Below are 7296 nucleotides of genomic sequence, written 5' to 3' on the forward strand. Positions count from 1 at the left end.
AAACACCGAATCCTGAAAAAAAAAAAATTGTATTTGTGCCTTCTCACTCCAAACAATAATATTAGTAAAATCGTATATCGAGGAAACGCAGTCAAACAGAAAGACAGTAATCGACACACCCTTGCCCTGTCTTATGGATAGGGTATTAGATTTAAGTAACATTAAGTACTGGTAAATACAGTATTAATACAATGCTATAGTGAATAAGGTTTGACAAATCTCAGCGTGATTTAGCTTTTAATGCTGGAATGTTTTTCATAGCTACTCCTCTGAAACTGATGGAAAACTAATAAGTCTGCAAATCATGCACCTTGAAAGTGTTAATCAACAGACAGATAAATGTTAAACAGAGAGTCAACACAAAGGAAGTGAGAAATCTTTTCTGAAAATAGATAAAGGCGACATTAATGTTCGTCGAGCAGTACTCTCGATTCTGCGTTTCCCATCTATGGGTACCGTTAAACCTATCTAAGTTTGCCGAGAGTAGTCCGAGATTAAACATACTTTCGTGGGCGGTAATCATGAAAGTTTTGAACATAACAGAGAACGACGCCGTTCTTCAGATGTGCGTAACCCGTAAGAAGGAAGGTAACACTCCATCTTCCATAACTGGGTAGTACCTGGGGATGACAACTTTGGTTAGAGCTTAGTGTGACTTTCTCAGAGCAAATGAGGGCAGTATAGCCCCTTTCTTGGATCTCGATGGTAATTAAGGGTTCCTACGAAACACTATAGCAAGAAGTTGTACTTTTGGAAACACCATAGAGAGCGCAAAGGGGTCACGTTGCAGGCAAGTACAACAGACAAAATGGAACGTAATTACTACACAGCACGCTATTTGTAATGCCTATGGCACAGTCATCTCGATATCTCAGTTGAACTAGCTTTTAAACACGCGGAAATGTCAGTAGCCTCTTTTTTGATTCAAAATGTGTTTTAAGCTCTTATGAAACACAGTTCAGAGTGAAACAGTTTTTAACACCAAGAATATTCATGATTATTCTAGGAAAGTTACGCGTACATTTATCGTGTCTAACATAATGGTATGGAAATAGTTTCTGGACCAATACTTTCCTACCGACACATTTCTTCACTTAATTCATGTTTATGAAAGAAAGGTTGTTAGCCTCTCTCTCAATTTACATAAAATACTACGTCTTCAAATCGTTGAGTTATCAATAGAGCACTAGTCACAACATAGTACTTTGTCGGTAGTCAGGAATCGTGCAAATACGTTTACATGTATGTGTAGACCAGACACTGTCAATAAAGTCAAGCGTTACAGTCTTTGGCCCTTAAAGATTTCGTTTCACTCAGTTATGAATATGATCCACGTAGCCAGACATAGTTCTGTGTATAGGAAATGCCGTGTGGCTAGAGCCACCCGGGAAGGACAAGAAGCGTAATTACTTTCTGCCATTAATAGCAGATGCAAGTATGAGGATTTCCTCAGTTTTTTTACTCACCATACTTCTGACTGGTTTGAAGCAGCCCACCAAGAATTCCTCTCTTGTGCCAACCTCTTCATCTCAAAGCAGTACATGCACCCACAATTATTTGTTCGATGTAGTTCAGTCTCTGTTTTTCCCTATAGTTTTTACTCTTTACAGCTCCCTCTAGTACCACGGAAGTTTTTCCCAGATGTCTGGGCACACAGCTTCTCATCCTACCCCTTCTTCTTGTCAGTGTTTTCCATATATGCATTTCCTCACCAATTCTGCGAAGAACCTTTCCATTCCTTATCTTATCACTCCACCCAATTTTCAGCATACTTCCAATCCATTACATATCAAACGCTTCGATTCTCTTCTTTTCCTGTTTTTCCGAGTCCATGGTTTACATACATGCAATGCTATGCTGAAAATTTACATTCTGAGAAATATCTTCCCCAAAATTAACGCCAATGTTTTTTGATAATAGAAGAGCCGTTTTGGCCAGGAATGCCCATTATGTCTGTGAGTGTACACATTTTGCATCTCCATTGCTTCGTCCGTGATGTGTTATATTGCTTCCAAGGTAGGAGAATTCCTTAACTACGTCAACTTCATAACTAGAAGCCGGGGATTCGCTTATTTGTTTGCCTTACCTGAACGAAAACTGAAGGCAACTATAAATATTAAACGCTGAAGAATCGAACGTTGCTTCTTTCTCGACGAAGGCATACAGACTACATAAATTGCTATTTCAGTGAGATCACTTTCCATAAACAATTACAGAGTATTTCGCGTCAGATTCCAAGATTGTGAAGAGATACCGTAAGCTATAGCAGGACAAACACTTAGTTAATAATAGTTTTGGAAACAGACATTTACCGAAACGAAGTGTAAGAAGTATTTTGTGGTATGATCTTGTGTCATATGACAGGAAGTGAAATTCGTGTGAGTGAAAGGTTTTCTTTTTTTTTTAATCCAGGATCAAAAAGATAAAACTCAAGCTATAACGGAGCAATCTTTATTATAACATTCTCCAGTAACACCTCTATTTAATGTCTGGAAATCTTATTTCGGCAATTTGTTTACCAATACGGGTTACGCAGATCCGATTAGCTAAATACTCGACAACATCCAATTACAGAGAGCTCTGTCTGTGGTTGAGCAAAATGGACCTTCTTAATAAAGACGATTCTTGCACATTTCATAAATATGTGATCGCGAAGCAAATATTTAATTGAAGTTAGCCGTTGTTATTCGTATACAACTGAGCACTATCACAGCTTTGTTCTTAACAACGCTCGTCGTATCTTTCCCTCATGTTGTTGAGTAGCAATGGATTTTAATTCATCGAAAAACATTCATGTTGGAAGAATAAATAACAAATGAAAATTGGTTATACTTGTAGCAGATACGATAATGTCCTACATTAGATCAGCGCTACGGTTATCAATAGTTATGAAAAGCACAAATATGGATGTCCAACAAAGCTGCAAGTAAATGTTTGAGTGAAAAGAAAAAAAAAGTGATAGGTTTGAGGAGTGCTGCCTGTCTGCTTCGCACTAAACCGGCTGACGTTAACGATTGTGCAAGGGGTCGGCGCGAATAACGGTTTTTATTGCAACCACCAAGCAGTCATAGGATTACAGCAGAAATTTATGAGGTCACAAATCAGTCAAACATCGGGAGTAGTAATAACGAATGCGTACGTGCCTCTGCCATAAAAAAGCAGTATATATACATTAAGTGCGACGGATTCATATTCAAACGTAGCATCTAAGGTGAGAACAATCATTCGCCTTCTCTCACTATTTGTCAAGTCACTATTTATCCTCTGCTCAGCCCTTGTCATCCGTTTAAGGACCGTAGCAGTATTTCTTTTTCGATTCGTTTATGCAGAGGTTGGTTCGTTGTGGTCCAGCTTTCTCAGGCTGGAACAAGTCTTTGTTGTCGGGGTAGTTGTTCTGTGTATTGTGAGAAGATGATTCACAGACTGCCGCCCACATGTTCAACCATTTATCGGTATCTGCTAACATATATAAAGTAATGACGAAGTGTGCATGAATGTTTAGGGAACGTACCGTTCTTTGTCACATAGTCACAGCATAGCGATGTCACAACATTTATAGTGCCGTAAATAGCGTGCGTACTATCGTCAAAAGAATCCAGATCTTCTGCCTCTCCAGTGGTGTTAACTATGTTTTTCTTGTGATAGGTAATTAATTGCATCTGAGTCTTTTACTATACCGTAGATCAACAAGATAGTCATTTGTCGTCACTGTATAATATGATCCAATTATGATTCTTCAAGTGTGTCCTTGATTAGCCTGGCAAGCAAAACAAGCGAATATCGCGTAGGAAACGATGAGTTCTACGCAGACACGCAGACTGGCAATGTATGCCATGCGGAAATGCGAAATATGTTTTTAGCAAGCGAAATACATCTGCCACCGCTCTTCCCTACACATACCCAGAAGAGTGAATTGGGCGTAACTGTACCTGTCATTAACGATACAGTATACAAAAGCTCTAAACAGGTTGGTACAGAGAGAAAACAGTGCTCTTTTCTTACTTGAAAGTAAAATCTGAATGATATCTCAGTATTTCTGCGGAAGCTGAAATTTATTGACATACAGGACGGTAATTATATTCACCGATATTTCGCGAGTGCTTGCTTTTCTGCTTGCTCACTTATGATATGAAGTGTTTATATTTCCATTTTAGATTAAAGTAACTGGTTCCAGAAATTCAAACAGCTGAATTAAATAACTGTAACTACTGAATGGTAATGTAATTATTCTTGTTTTTCACACACACACACACACACACACACACAAATTTTGGTCAGTGCGACGTAACCGTGGAATCACTTCATTTTTTAATTCATGATATGTTTAGCCACGTATTTCCCAATACAGTTTAGCAGTTGCGCTATTTGGTGGTGTTAGAGCTGCCATTCGTCAGTCTAAAAGATCTTTCCATCCATGTCGTATCGAATTTAAGACTTGGAAGCGACCTGGTCATTATAGACACGTAATTTTGACACGTTTCAAGCAGTCGGCCACCTACTCAGGTCAATATGGTTGGTCATTAACATCAGTTTGGCCGAATGTTAGTCCATATGCAACACGAAAACGGCGAAGTCCCACTGAAGGTGTCATCGTCATGGACTGCAGACATCACGTTATTTACAGGACACATTTGCAATAACGTGTATGTAGCTACCTTTACGTCGCCCGAGACGACAAGACTGACACCATCATACAGAAAAATCCGAAGAGAGCAAATGATAAACGTACTAAGCTCGTGTTTAGTGCTGCTGTGTTCTCTGTACTCTGTCGCATATCGCTAGCCTTGTTCCAAGATTTAAACCATGGAGCAAATGTTACAGACATTAGTTCTTAGACGGTGCGTGGTCTTTGTGCCAAACAGTGCTTCCCTCTGGGGTTCCAAGTGTCATGCACCGAAGTCTTGTGCTGAGATAGATAAACCTACGAACCCATTCCTTGCAATTCCAATGAAAACCACTGACTTTACTGATTTTAAGGATGTTGTCATTGCAATCTTGTAAGATCTCTAAATGCCGTGTGATCAAAGTGTCTCGTACTCATCCATCTCCCACAGTTATTAAACATTCACACGCTGAAACAGGAGAACGGTAAATTTCAATGCATTTAAAAGAGGAAAGACCACGGCGGATATATGACATGCCATATTTCATCTGAAACACCAGCGATGTTTATCAGTTTGCAAAGCAGAAAGAACTGTTGACGGTGTGGCTGTTGCTTCCTCATCAGCACAGGAAGCTCTACTGTGAATATTGTAATGTCTGGTCCCAAGAGTTTAATTGTGTAAGAAACAGAAAAAAATTTAAAAGATACAAGAAATGGTTTCTATTGACTACAATTATGCTAGTTAAACCATTCATGTTGTATTCATGTACTTGTATTATCCTCAAGTAAAACGTTGTGCCTCAGCATTAATGGTACTTAAAAAAACTTTCTTATTGTTTTTTAGAGCCAGTCAGTTCCCTGGTTGCCACCCAGAACGTCCTTGATAAATTATTTGTTTTTTTAATAAGTCTCATTACTTTTTGCAGTGATAAGGTGAACAACGTAATTCTGTCGGAGCAGAATACCTTCTCAATCTTTGGGATACAAATAATTTACGCACAAAAAGATATGCATTGTTTTTTGATTAGCCTGAGAAATGTGAAATTTAGCTTTCCTGACGTTTGATATTTCCACTCTTCATTTGGAGAGATTAACTTGTCACAAGGTCGTTTCAAATGAAAATTAGACAATAATAACTCTACAGGATAAACTGTCACTCATCCATGAGCAGGACACACACACAGTTTTCCTGAGTCCAATGAGGAAGAGAGGGAAACTATATTAGCCGTGTTAGGCGATGCTTTTGTGTGAATGGAATGGATGGACGGTCGCTGAACAGAGGATACTATAGAAGCCGATAACACGCGCCCCGACACAAGACGTCAGAACTAGAGACTGCCTCGAGTTCTGTTGCCAGAGCAGCTGCTACGCCGATTCGAAGTTTAAAATAAAGATCTTGCAGGCATTTTATGGCATATGGTAAACCTTGCCAGTACTGCAGATGAATGTTTCCTCCCTTCTGCATTCTTCCCCACATCCGCGAAATGAGTCGCAGCGAGATTTAAGCCCCGATCAATTTCGCAATGCCTGTGGCCAGCCTCCTGTCTCCACATGATTCCAACACGTAATATCTTCTTGAAGTTTTCGGTACGCCATCCTTACTCCTTATGATTCGAATATTAGTACCAAACGTACACAACACACTTCCTAAACTACTATTAGAAAGATATGGACTGTTGCAGGCTCACTAAGGTATCGTGTACTGGCGAACGATATATGATGTCTCACCAAGGTTCTATCCGCATTGCGTCTTCATGACACGACGTATTTCTGTGAACATGAATGTATCAGAGCACGTGGAAGTAGCATAGAAAACCACATTCCAATACATGTCTGTTATTGTCCCTACCAACATCTGCAAGACTACAGTGTAGCTAGAGAAGGCTGTACTGCGACAAAGTAAAGAAACTTATGCCTGGACTCCTACAACCCTGAAAACTGGAGACTGTTACTTTAGTTCCTTCTTCAGACTGGATATATTCTATAAGAAATACAATTAAGAGCTACAGTGCCCAAATTGGTTGAACACGAGCATGACTCTAAGCTGCTCAATTGTGATTCTGCTACAGCTGAGCGTGTACTAAGTGAAGGTTGTAAGTGGGCTGCTTCTGTGTTGGTAGCGCTGTGTAGTGCTTTGCATTTGATCTCTGACTGCGCTTTCTTTGTAAGAGACTCTGTGGCTGGTTCGACTCATTGTTGGAAGTTAATCGCCAGTAGTGTTGCGCAGTTGGAAGTTAGTCACCAGCAGTGATGAAAGTACTTTTGGGCAGTTGCTGGTGAACAGCCACCAGCAGTGATGGATGTTGAATGTGAGAAGTTAGCACTGATAGCTGGTAGAGGTCTAAAGTGTTAGCGTAGACTAACTACATGTTCGACTTGGATTATTCATGATTATATACCTTTATACTAGATGGCAATGACGATTTATAGTCGTGTCTGAACTTGACGTAACATTATTAAGGTAAAAAGATATATTATTTGGTTTACAACAAAATTTTTCCTTTGCTGACCACATGCCTATTAGTAGTTAGTGGCTTTAATGGAAAGAATCTTTTGTTCAGCTGCCAGTATTGACGCTCGCTGTATTGCAGTAGTTCGCGTAATGAAGATTTTTGTGAGGTAAGTGCTTAATGAAATGTATAGGTTATTGTTAAGATTTCTCTTTAGCCAGGGCCATTCTTTTTAAATAATTA

The sequence above is a fragment of the Schistocerca nitens genome, chromosome 3 (assembly GCF_023898315.1).
Source record: "Schistocerca nitens isolate TAMUIC-IGC-003100 chromosome 3, iqSchNite1.1, whole genome shotgun sequence".
Classification (NCBI taxonomy): domain Eukaryota; kingdom Metazoa; phylum Arthropoda; class Insecta; order Orthoptera; family Acrididae; genus Schistocerca; species Schistocerca nitens.